This window comes from Rhea pennata, chromosome 2 (genome assembly GCF_028389875.1).
Source record: "Rhea pennata isolate bPtePen1 chromosome 2, bPtePen1.pri, whole genome shotgun sequence".
NCBI classification, from domain to species: Eukaryota; Metazoa; Chordata; class Aves; order Rheiformes; family Rheidae; genus Rhea; species Rhea pennata.
The window spans coordinates 73,871,258-73,885,436 of NC_084664.1; positions in this window are offsets into that span (position 1 = coordinate 73,871,258).

Consider the following 14,179-nt stretch of genomic DNA (forward strand, 5'->3'; position numbering starts at 1 on the left):
AGTCCATGAATTATTGGTTAGTTTAAGATAATGCATACAATAAACATTCATGCATGGACAGACATATTCAAAGTCAACTACAAGTAGCTGATATTAAAAATAAGTTACCAAGATGCATGAGCCTTAGTGATTTGCTTTGAAGAGGAAAAATACTATCATACTATTCAATAAAACACTTACTTACCATAATTAATACTGGTTGCTCTAACCTTACTCTGCAGAAAACAGTATGTGAAGTTGATAGTCTCCCCCTACTTCTGAACCTGGCACAAGAATGCCTAGCCAAGGAAATTGGTTGATATTTTGGCATAGAAAACATCACATTCTCTCCTGCCAAATCCCAACAGCAAACCTCAATTACAAATATTCTCAGAGTCACTTAAAGTGTCATTCATCTATCTAACATCTAACATCTAATCTAACACTTTAAAAAAGTTTTTGATTCATATCTGCCAATTTTTTTTTCATTAGTAAGCACTACTGAAACATATTTAGAGGCAGTCCCACCTTGTCCCTTCCCTAGCTCAATAAATTGCCTTTGGAGAAATATAGTCATTGCTAGAGACTGGCTCCAAGAACTGAATTTACTGTTTGGTGCATTGTCAAATTCATGAGTTTTGCCATTGTTTATTAAATCTAAAATTGTTTAAATAAAGTGTACTGGATGTTATTTAAGTATAAGAGACTGAATCTCACTTATACAATTATATATTGGAGAGATATATGCTTTGCTATCACACATACTGAAAGAGAATAGCTTTAGAATTAGTTTCCTATTTAAGTATTTCTTCAAATGCTTATAATATTGAATATTGTAGTTTCCCTGCAAGTGAAGAACATTCATAGGATTAAAATGTTATAAAAGGAGCAAAGTGAATCTACTTTCCCTGAAACTTTTCAAATAACTTGCTGATTTTTGTCTTTCTTTTCTTCATGTCTAGCAAATCATTCTGTTGAACAGAAATCTTGGAGGTCTTTACTTTCACCAGAATTTGCTAAAGTGTGGTGTCTGTAAAAGTCAGATGTGGGAATTGCCCTTAGTGGAACTGTTGGGAGACAGACTTGGGTCAAAGTGGTCTGTCACTTACGTAGGACTGTTTTTTAATGACCATTTTGTGTTTTTGAATGGGACTTGTCTGCACAAAAACTTTTGGGATATAGTGCAGAGCAGTGAATATCCTTCTTTATGTTTCTCCATTTCCTCTATAAATTTTGTATTTTTTTTTTTTTTTGGGGGGGATTAGGGTGAATGCTATTTTCAGGTATTTTATCATTCAGATGTTTTAAACAGTTTGTGTTTCAATAAGTCTTATTTGTGAAGTATATTTCTTGTTTTATTAATACCTTTAATAGTGTCATACCATTCAAATTTAAATTCCTGAATATTCAGAAAATCCTTGCACAGAAACACACTTCAGTTTTTATTACTGGAGGAATCCTTGCACTAAGCAAATCTCTTTTCTTTCTTCTCTTCCAGTCTGCTGAAATCACTAGGTGGGTGATGCTATAGGGACTACTTCTCTTGCTACAGGTAGACAACTACAGGTTGACCTATATCAGCATCTTTCTCTCTACAGTCCCTTGCCATGTGCTCTCACTTTTCTTTTTCCCTGAGCTGAGAGTTCGTTCTTCAAAAAGATAGTTTTATGTTGGCCACTTACTAGTCTTTAAAAGTGCCCAGTGTTGTGCTGTCTTCAGGTTCTGTTCAGACTGACTGCTTGAATTTTGTGGCTGCCAAACACACAAACAGGCCTGACTTGCAATAGGAAAATTTCTAGTGTATCTGAGAACCCCAAGACAGCTGGGATTTTAGGTGATGGAATTTAATAGTTGCTGCATGCTGTTCTAATTAAAGTGACTTCTTAAAAAAAATTCCTTGTGAGCAAAACACAGTTGTCTGATGAATGCTGGATAAAGACACTTCCATCATTTGTGAGGATTTTGTGATGCAGTGCCTGAATTAAAAGTTTCCATTCAGGAAGCTGGTATTACAGATGTTTATAATTGGTCCTGGTGTAAAAAAATGATTAATTTTAAATAATCACATTTCAAATATAAAAATTTGGATATGTGGTCTATCTTGAAGACAGAAATGGATTTACTTTACAATTTACAAACAAGAAAATTATGACACAGTATATAAAAACAAGATAAATCCCTCAAGTAAGACATATGCCCCAAGGGAAGATTTAATATGCCTGCATGTGTTAGTTCTATTGTGGTAACTTTTAAGTGTGATTTTTACCTGATACTCTAAATATTTTATAAGAAGTTTTCCCCTTCATATATTTCAACAGAAGGTTCAGTTGTTTGAAAAGGTACATATGAGCTTCTTTTGATCAGTTTTATTTATCATAACTGTTGGCTCTGAGGCCAGTCATAGAAAATTGAAAAGAAAAATGTCATTGTTAAATAAATGATGTTAAAAAACAAATACCTGTGAGCATTTGGCATCCAATTTAGTTGGCTTGTGTGTACATACTTTGTGTATATATTATTTTCAAGAATAGTTTTGCATAGACAGGAGACTGCTGTTATTCAGATTGTACTTGTTTAAGGCCTGTAAGCTTGAAAGAGAGAAGAAATAAAAATATCTGCTTTCTGGAAAAAGCTTGGCAATGCTTGCAAAGATGTGTGCTTGAAAAGCAATTGCTTGTGCTAACATGCATGGTGCAGTTCCTGGTCTGCTCCCAGGCCAGCTCACTGACCTGTGTAGACCTTTGGATTGCCCTTTAAGTCTCCTGAACAACTTGATTACATGGAAGAGATGATATACAGAAGAGGTTAAGGCAAGTGCTGCCTGCAGCAAAATTAAGATTTCCCCAAACTTCAAATGACTAACTTATACATTAGAATTCACAGTCTTGATGTCTTCTTATGCCCATTTCCTCGCTTTTTTATATTTCAAGAAATGTTCAAGAACCCGATGAGTATTAGCCTCCAATTTAAAAATATTTAGACAAAAGCATCTGAGTTCCATAGTATCCTGTCTTATAATGATACTCTGAAGATGACTCTTAAACCCAAAGAATGAGGAATGTTATAAAGAAATAATATTGTTCTGCTAAGCAATAGGATTTTACAAGAAAAAAAATACTCTGAAGTTGAGAGCAAAATTCTCATCAATTTCAAGAGTGCTGAGATTTCATGAGCCTTCTGAAAACTAATTTTTTTTTAATAACCAACAGAGAAATTATGGAATTCTCTCATCGTGAAAATTATATATATATATGTATATATATATATATATAAAATAATATATAGATAGAAATATATATAAATATAGAAACATTTAACCCTCAGATAGTAATTCTGGTTGAATAGGTTGCTTAAGAGATGTTATTTTTTAATGTTATTTCAAGACTTATGGAAGAGGCTTATACAGTGGCATTGTTTCTTTGTCCATCTGCCTGTTCTACATTAATCTTTTGATTTCATTAGCCACATTCAGTCAAATCTGAGCTACCTGTAAAAACAATAGTTCACTCCAAATTCCTTCAAGTCATATGAAGAATTAGGATGAGATGAGCATGGATGAGAGAAATTCAAAACAGTGTACTGCTGAGGAAAGTGCAGTGTACATATACACACACATACACACACACTGTGTGTAGACACTATATATTCTACTAGACAGCAGTGGGCTGAGCCTAATTTGGACTGTCCACAGTACCTGTTTTCCCCCTCCATGATGGGGGTGGCATGATAGGAACTGGTGATGTCAATTAGGTTTGTCGGAGGGAAGTTTTGTTAGTTCTTCTACTTACAGAACAGCTCGTTATATGCCATTGTTATAGCTACTTTAGTTCAAAAAGAGGATACTGTTAAAACCAATATTATATGCTTTACTAAACTCAACTCATATCTTAAGTAATCTTATGATATATAATCAATTTAATTTCCAAAGCTTCACAAGTAATCCTAGTTAAATAAATTAAGATTTATCAGAAGAGTCTTAGTGCCATTTGTTGTGATTATCACTTACTAAGGCTTCAAAGTACTCACTTCACAATGTTTAAAAGTCTAATGTCTTTTTCTTGCCACAGCATTCGATACCTAATAAAAAACAGATTATACTGATTTACTGTGAGGTGCTAGAGATAACTAGAATGTAAGTTTTTTTGCGTGACCATGTCATAGGATTGTGAGTTATTTCAGGACTACAGACAGTGTAGATGCTTCTGTTATTACAGACAGAACATTTTTGTATTACAGATACAGAACTTATTACCAAAAAAAAAAAAAAAAAAAAAAAAAAAAAAAGTAGATTTTCAATATGGCAAAGGATATGCCAGAAAGCAAGTTTTGCCTTTAGACCTAAAGCCAGAGGGATTCATGCTCATTTGGCATTTCTGCTAGAGGGATGTCTCTAAAGACAATCACTGGTTAAAATATTGTCTGCATGGCCTTTGGTAAGTGGGCACAAGAATGCATATCACAGACTTTTGCCTTCCATACATGATGCTACCTTGCAGGCAACCTACAACTGACCATCTTAGTTGTGCCTGGTGTACCAGCAAGCTGCCTCATGCCACTGTCAGCTGTCAAGTGTTCTTGGATGCATGAATTAAGATGTTTTCTCACTCTTGGGTATAAATTATGCTTCCAAAAGCATATTATAACTCCCTTGACTCCTGAGTGGGGACTCAAGATGCTGTTTAAGAATTTTATTAGGAATCTCTAAAATCTGAACAGACCATTTTTTTTAAAAGCTAATCAGCATGGGATAGGAAGGCTACCTAGAGATTTAAATTATAGGACTAGTGAGGCCTCATCTGGAGTACTGCGTCCAATTCTGGGCTCCCCCGTACAAGAGAGACACGGATCTACTGGAGAGAGTCCAGCATAGGCTACAAAGATTATTAGAGGACTTGGAGCCCTATGAGGAATGGCTGCAAGAGCTGGGCCTGTTTATCCTGGAGAAGACTGAGAGGGGATCTTATCAATGCCTACATCTTAAGGGTGTCAAGAAGATTGGACTGGACTCTTTTCAGTAGTGCCAAGTGACAGGACAAGAGGCAATGGGCCCAAACTGAAACTGAAATTCCACTTGAATATAAGGAAGAACTTCTCTACTTTGAGAGTAACTTTACTGTGAGAGCACTGGAACATGCTGCCCAGATTGTGGAGTCTCCTTCTCTGGAGATATTCAAAAGCCTGCTGGATGCAATTCTGGTCACCCCTCCTGCTCTCAGCTTGTCTATGCTTCTTTTCTGTGTTTAAGTCTTGTCAGAACCCCTTGCTTATCCATATAGGCCTCCTGCCACCTTTGTTTGATTTCCTGCTCATCAGGATGAACCATTCTTGACCTTGGAAGAGATGATCCTTGAAAATTAACTAACTGTAATGGATGATCGCTCATGGGATTCTTCCAATCAGATCCCTGAAAGGACAAAGTCTGCTCTCCTGAAGTCCAGGGTTCTGATCCTGCTTTTCACATTCTTCCTTCCTCTCAGGATCCTGAACTCCAGTGTTTCATGATCACTGCAGTCAGGGCTGTGCTTTGATGTTCACATCTTCCACCAGCTCTCCTTGGTTCTCTTGGTATGAGGTTGTAGAACATCCCGCATTGTTGGCTCCTCAGTCATCTGTATCAGGCAGTTATCATGCTAGATTGCTTGTGCCCTGCTATGTCACCTTTCCAGCAGATATTGGGGTAGTTAAAGTCGCCTTATTTACCTGTAATGTCCTAATAGCAGAAAAATTGTAAAATACAAGCATGTAAGAGTATATATTGTTAAGCACATCACAGTTAACCATTCTGCCCCTCTTCTCTTGCACACCTATATATGCAGTTAAAAGGCAGGCACAGACCTCATCTTTGATCAAATGTATGGCATGTTTACACATGCTGTTTGTACATAAACATTTTAAATGATGTGCACTTGAGTCTTAAAAAGTCTCTTGCCAGATGCCACCAGCCTCTAAGGGCTGCTTCAATATTTATGAAGAATGGTAAGCTCCTGGTAAAGTACCAGTTAAGTTGAAATACAGTTGAATAACCTTTTAAGACATATGTGCTGGCCACACTCCGGTTATTTAGTGCAAACGGAACTGGAATAGGGTGAATGTGTTATTTATAATTGCTGATAACCTCAGAATATATTACTTGTCTAACAGAAGTGGTGAGCAACTTTAGGAAACAGGGAACTCTCTGCCATCAGATATTACTCTTAAATCTGTATGAATTTCACAGGGTTCTGAGGATGAAATTGTCATTATGGTGGTGAAATCCTTTCAGATGATTAGATTTCAGTGGAAGTAGAATGAGACCAGTGCTGAACACTCACAATCTTACTTTGAATTTTCAGGTGTGTGTTTGGAGTATAAGGTTGGTTGTTACAACTGGCTATGTCAGAATGTCCCTTCTTTTAAGAAATGCCCCAGAAGTTTAGCTCTTCTTGACTTTTTTTCTCTGTGTCTTGCAACAGCTGTCTCAGAGATGTTATTTTGTTGATTAAGCAGTGCCTTATCTGTCTGGGTGGCAGGTGGCTTCTGTTTTTTCTAGTTTATGCATTTTCCTGAACATAATGGATTAAAAATCCTCATATAGGCTTCTTTTTTCACTTTCTCATATTTGTGTCTGTGAAAGGACTTGCACGGATTCAAAGCAAAATTATTTTTAGATTTGAAAACTATCAATTTTATGCATATGAGATACAAGTGGAAACTCAGAGATGGATGCTACTTTATTTGTACTGCAACTATGATGTTTTGCTCTTTCATAGAAAGAGAGTGATAGAGTCAAATAGACACCTCATCACCTCAAATCATGGAAACAGTTATGTTTCTGATATGTTCATGTTTCTAATAATGTTCATTATTACACCACTGAAAGGGGAATTATCCTCTCACTCAAATACTTAAAAAACAGCAATGAAAACTCCATAAGGAATATTTGCAAATGGAAAAAGTAAAGTGAATTCAAAGAGTTTGGTTTTTGAAAGTACATAATCATTTATAGCAGATAATGCTAACCTTGACCTTCTGGAGACACTAGTAGCTGCCTGACTCATTTATAACCTAACACAGCAAAGTACAGTGCACGCAAATCATTATTCAGTTATAAAAGCTGTGTAATAAGACATTTAGTCACTTTTCCTCATTGCCAAAAGAGTTTTGGAGTTACAGAAGATATTTCATTTTATTAGCCTTGAATATGTGGAATTACTGAAGGAAGTCTCCACAAAACTATTACCTTAAATGTTAACTTAAGATAATTGTATTATCTTAACGGTGCAGTTGAAGGGATCTTGAAATTTTCCTCACTATCAGAAGTTACTTTTCTGGCATCAGATGGAGATTGTGAAGATTTAAGCATGATGATGGTAGGCGTGATGCTTTCAATGGCTAAATAACTATTTGTATTTCTTTCAATGTGTGTTAAAATTTTGTTGTTACAATGCACTCCTAAAATCATAATAACCTGATCTTATGAATATTGAGTTTATGACAAAATACTTTCTGTGAAAATTGAGCTGCAAAAAGAACTGATGACAGAATCATGCATCACTAATATAATTCTTAAAAACACTTCATAGCAAAGCAGAAAAAAATACCAATTTAATTCTCCTTTCAAATACCTGAATTTACCTGAAATACCTGAAACAAAATTAAATTTAAACTGATGCAGTCCCTTTTTCTGGAAAAAGTGTTATCCTTTTAGGAAATCACAAATGTTCATGAAAGACTGAACTTTCAAGACTGGGTGTAGAACTTTTGTTTGAGGAATTTTGTGTCTTGTGAGAGTTTCAAAAATATACCTGCTACATGACCCTTGTGTGAAGAAATTTTCTAATTTTCTACCCTTTAACGCTAGTTTCCTCAATATCTTTTAATTTATTCTTTAATATGTTTGCTGCTAATTTGTATACACATTCTTATGAATATTTTTCCTTTGAAAACAGATTGTAAAGAAATCTGCTAACTAGTGATCTATTAAAACCAAGCTACAAATTAATGCTAATGTTTTAGCTGAACATTTAAAAAGATGTATAAATTGATTTTAAAAAACACCTAATCTGAAATGTTCAAAATGATTTCATTATTAATTTTATCATAATAAATTGAATTTAATAGTGTAACGACGAGCATAATAGGAATGCTAAATGAGACAAAATTAAATGAAAAATAGTATTTCCCTAAGACACCTCTCTTTTAATATGCTTCTATCCATGAAAGATGATGAGCCAACTTCCTAGGCAATTAAAAACTGGGTTGTCAAGAATATGGCATTCCATATGGATTTCTGGTACCTGTACTGTTAGTCCAGCCTTTCATCATAACAAAACTGATCTCTTCAAGCTGCACCTAATAAATAGGTGTCTGTATAAAGTGACAGTTGTTTTAACAACAGCTTTCAGCACTAAAGCTGTTTATGTCACATTATTTTTCTTTATAAAGATCCTGCTCATAAACACATTACATTTATTTGTCCTGGTCTTGTCTTCCTTATGCTGACAACTAGTAATATTGAAGGGGGCAACTGAATAGATCTAAGTCCTTTAACAACCTTTATAGGTTATCTATTCTAATTGATTGTTCTTTGTTTTTTGTGGGGGGAGGGGAATTAGGGTTTTTTTGTCATAATCAGCTTTTAGAGCTGTGGTACTCAAATTCAACTTCTGTATTCCAATTAAGACCTAGTCACTACTGTCTAGACTGGAGTAATTATGTTGGTTGTTTTCCTGTAATAACCCTATTGATATGCCCCAAAATAGCGCTGTCCCTTTTTTAAAAAATAGCTGACGTTGGTGGATGGTACAAATAATGGGCTATCATCCATTACCATGTAGTCTGTTTTTTGCCATAAAGGGGAACTGTGTATTAAAGTTAAAAATCAACTTGAAGGGAAAGGGAAGGCTGAAAAGACCTTTTTTCAGCTCTCCTTGGAGAAACATATCTAAGCTTCATATATGAAGGTTCTTGTCCCTCAGGAGTTATGTCTGCTTTCGTAAGGGTCCCTCATGGCAAAAGAGGTAAATGGGATTAGCTGTGAGCTGATGAATTACAGGCCAAGGGCAAATACGCCTTTCTATGAAAACTGTGTTTTAACACCTTTTCGATATATTTATTAACCTGAATCTTACTGTATTATTTCTTGCTCTTACGTTTTGTGATTAGGCATTATTTTTTAGCTGAAGCACCAATATGGAACTTCTAGGCACAAAGAATTATATATATCTATTATAAATTGAATTGATGTGATTGTAAGGTGAAGTTCCGACATAGTGCAGCCTAGTCTTGGATGTGTCTGAGGAAGACTCCAAAGAATCTTTTTTTTTTTTTTTTTTTTTTTTTTTTTTTTTTTGGCATGACAGGAAAATTTTCTGCAGTTGCCAGGCATACACAAGGTCATCCAGCAGATTTAGTGTCTTCGGGTCTGTGTTTAGGTCCTTTTGCATCCTGAAACCAACTTGAATAAACTTGGAAAAGTAACATATTCTGTCCATGTTGTCAATATATCTCAATACCTTCATGTTTCTTTTTTTTAATTTGGAAATCTACAACTGACTCTTTAATGAACTAAAATAATATTAACATTTTACAAAGCAAAAGGGTAGGAGAACACAACTCATAAATTCAAAATTTATATTTTGAAATTAAATTTGAGTCTTATTTTGTATAGATTCATGTCTTATACCTGTGGTTTAGCTGGAAGCTATGTCAGAATGGATTGATCTAACTGTTTTTTTCCTGTGTATGTGTAGAAAAACTTGCTTTATCTCTTTACCAGAAGCTTTTTGGATACTACCAGTGTATTCAGAGAAGTCATAATGCTGCTGAAATTGTATGATTTATTATTTATCTCCTTTCTCAAAAGCATGACAGGTTCTCAAGAATGAGTACTGTATAAACATCCTCAGTTTTTCCTCAAATATTGGCAGCAACAATGAGAGGCTTTAGGTATTGGGAATGGTAAGGATGAATTTTGCCTGGCTGTTTTGTACTGGAATAGAGGAAGGAGTTTGGCACAAGGATCTCTCCCACTAGATGCTTACATGAATACTAGACCTTATACCAACTTTCAATATCAGAGCAATGCCAGCCAGTCTTCTATGTTTTAGGAAGAATAATCTCTGAATTTCCCCAAGGAATGGTACGACTGCACTGTCCCTATTGACAGCCATTGCACTAACCTCATCATCTAGCACAAAATCCTTCAGGGGTGCATGTTTGGCTGGGAGAGAGATTTCTTCTTCTTCTTCTTCTTCTTTTTTTATTTATTTTTAATAAAGTAACCAGCCAAAATTAATACAATATGCATGTATATTGGATTGCAGTACTTCTTATAACTAAAGAATTCACAGATAATCATACGAGAGGAAGAAAGGCATATGATCTGCTTTGCACGTACACTTCCCACGCAGCAGAAAAGAACGTATGCTGCCAGTTCTGCTAGAAGGCCAAATTCATTTAAGACCTTCCAAGGTATTTGGACAGTAGTCCTGCATACAATGGGATGCCAGGTCAAGGGAATGGGACTGTCATCAGACGCTGAGTACACAGGACAGAAGCACATAGGCTTAAGTTGGCCTTTGCTGACTGGCAAGTGTATCAGGGAGACAAGAGACTAGTACTCTCTTCTTGATTTTGTTCACGATCTGCTAGTGTATCCTGATAAATCACTTTATCTTTCTATGCTTCAATTTTCCTGTCAGATCAAAGAATGGGTAGTGCTATCCTGGGAAATAACTTTGCCTAGAAGAACGAGGTAGCTCATCACAACAGTAAGGCTTGTGATTTAGACATTACTACAGAAAGTAGGATGAGCTTGTTACAAAAAATGAGTTCCTTGACTCTAACACATCCACTCCCTTTCTGCTGAGCCTTTCAACAGTGGTTGATCATGGATTCAAACTCTGCAGTTTTAAAGCACAGCTGGACTGAGTGGCTTGCAGTTTCTCTGAGGCAGCACAAAGAGATTTGTGTTGGGCATCTGCTGTTTAGCTCCAGAGCAATGCCTGTGAAGTCCTGCAGGTATCTTTTCTGAAACTAGTCAACGTCAAAATGAAACAACAAAGAAGATAGGAAATAGCTAGAATATGCAGGTAAGCTGTTGCAACAAGCTGGTGGGTAACAATCCACATCAAACACATACATTTACTTTCTCTCTCCATACTTAATCTGTCTGCATAAAGAATGAAGATAATATACTTGATGAATATTGAGCTATTTGTCCCAGCGTAAATACACATTTGGGACTGAATGTTTATACAAGCACAAACGAGATTGAAATTTGCTTGATGAAATTTGTGAAAGGAAAATTCAGATGACTGCAGAAAATGAACTATGTATAATGTCTCATGAAAGGGGAGGATGGATTAGGTACAATGGTGGTGATGGAGAGATCAAAGAGGGAAAGATTTAAAAATATGGCAAAAGCAGAACAGAATTCATGGAGGTAGAGATAGATAGAAACACTATGCACAGTGCAATCGTGTTTTGCAGGAACATTTTTGGTTATCATAGAACCAGAAAAAATATCGGACTACTATTTAAGCATATTTTTATTGTTGGGAATTGTGTAAATTTAAGACTAGATTGCTTTTTGTAAAATTTTGTAAAATTTTTTTGCAAAATTTTGTAAAATTTTGTAAAATTCTCTAAGGAGAGCATTGAGGTTTATCTCTCATGGCAAGGATGTCCTGAGATTGGAGGGCAGAAAAGGAGGATGTGAGGGAGGAAATACATTCCAAAGTATATAACCAAGCAAAGAAAGAAATAATAAAGAAGGGAGAGAAGGGAAAGAAAAGCAAGGCTTATTATTGCACTTATATTCTATAGTAGCAAATTGGTGATACATAATGCCAACATGCTAAATTATATGTGTGTGTAAATATATGTATTAAGGTATATCAAATTAACTCATATAGATATTCTCCTTCCTCTTCTGCCCATAATTGAAATTAATCCAAAACAGTCAGATAGCTATTATAGATAGCCCCAAGAATGACAACTATTAGAGGTGCTAGTAAATGACTAGGTCTCTGATGAGGTCCTAATCTGATGATAAGCTACCTGAACAGAAATTCCTGGATGTGACATAACAAAGTAAGAAGCTGAGAAAAGTTACAGATAGTGCTGCCAGGCATGGCATAATTTCACAGATGGAAGTTATTTGAGAAACAGTCTAATTTCACATATAAGTATGGGGAGTTTTGGGAGACTTTTGGACAGTAGAATCTCACAAGGTCAGCAACAGTTAAGTAACCATATTGGTAATACTTTGTAAGTCTTTAATCACCTAGGTAACTGTATCATGGTGTTAATATAGCAACACTGGAACCCATGGGAAAAAGTAATCAGGGATGGGTTTATCTGGGAGAGAGTAAGCATGGTAAAGCAGAAGAGAGTGGAAGGGGAAAACGGAGAATATAAACGGTAGGAAATCATGTGATCAGTGGCGTCCAGGAATTCTTGTTGAGCAATTTTGTGCTTGATCACTATGGCCTAAATCAGGACAGTAAACTAAATCTGTTGTTCTGAAAATACCATGTACATCAAACCTGCTTCCATAGTCAGGAGGACCAGAGGGAGCAGGGCGTTTTCTTTAGCTAGCCAGGGAGCACCTGGGACAGACTGGGCATCCTGGTATCAAACTACCTGTTTCAGGCCTGATGGCATTGGCATCCTCACAATGACTTCCTAATAAAAACAAAAGGTGCTAGAGGAAGCAAACCCATTGGAGGCTCTGGAATCCACTTTTCTCTAAGGTCTGTGGGACGAACTTCAGCAACTATTTGAAGTGGTGACCTCTGATCATTATCTGTATGTCAGTTTGGCTAAACATAACCCTCCTAAACCTGACAAGTGACACATTATGCCAGTCATGATTAATATGGCACATACCATCTCTGGAAAGCATTTGTTAATGAAAAGACCCCTAGACATATTTCTGGAGAATTATGCTCAGATAAACCTATAGCTGTCCCAGTAATATTCTTGCAGATACCAAACAGATAAACCAAAGCTGCAGAGCACAATGTATAAAACAGAAACAGGGGGACTTGGCTGACACTGACTGACTTTAGTAGAGGGATAATGTAGTGGTTATCACATCTGCTTTACACACTGATGGTCCTGGGTTCAAGCCCCAGTGGAACTAGCACCAGGAAATCTTTGGGAGGCTGGACTAGATAATCTCCAGAGGTCCCTTCCAACCTTACTGATTCTGTGAACCTGTGTGAGAAAGGTTCAGTGCTGAATCACTGGATTCTATGAATCTATGACTTCTGACTTGGTGCTGGGACAAAAGTTGGCTACATACAATCTTTTTCTCTTTTCTCCCACTAGGAGGAAATGTGGAAAGAAAAGAAGAGGAAAAAGAGAAACTGCAGCACTTCACCACAGATGTCTGTGCCTGGATAATCAAGGTCCAGGTTTGTGGTGCAGGTGATGAAGCAGGCCAGAGAACAATCCCAACATTTTAGATCCTATGATGCGAACTCCTAATCAGCAGAGACAAAAGAAACATGCTTTGATTCTTTATTTGCATCCTGTAGCAACCAAAGTCCCTCTAAGGACGAATGGGAAGCAGAACTGTAGGAAGAAGCTCAGGGAACTGCAATGTGACATTGAGTGCTTTGGAGTGGAGCCCCTCTGTACTGGCCTCAGAGGAAACTTCAATGTTGACAGGAATTTGGTGGTGGGTGATGTTTAAGATTACATTTTCTTATTTTAAGACCTTCTTTTGTTACTGTATTCCAAGGTTTGTAACAGAGAAAATAATCCTTGCATTGCTAGAATGAACCTGTTGTTTTCTTCTATAATGAGGTGTAGTGTTAGGAGGAGTCTCAGAAAGCTACAGCAGGCATGCAAAGAGTGGATACAAACAAAATCTTTAGGAGTCTCCTAGTGGTCCCTGTGGACCACCAACAAGCTGTGAGGGGCAGTCTGAGGGCCAGTGTCACAACACAGGTGCTGGTCAGGCAAGGGACAAATAATAGCAAGGCAGTCTGCAACTTTGGGAGACTCTAGATTATCACCCACAACCATGAGTAAGAGATTTCCTCTCATGCATTGTTATTTTGATTTTTGTTGTATGAGTTAAAAAAAAACTTTCATAATTTAAAGAACTTAAAATGTACATGGCTTTGTTATCTTTCATAATTTCCTACCCAGAATAAGAATGTGAGGGCTGCATCTTGGCCTAATTTTTCTAAAATAGCCACTAATA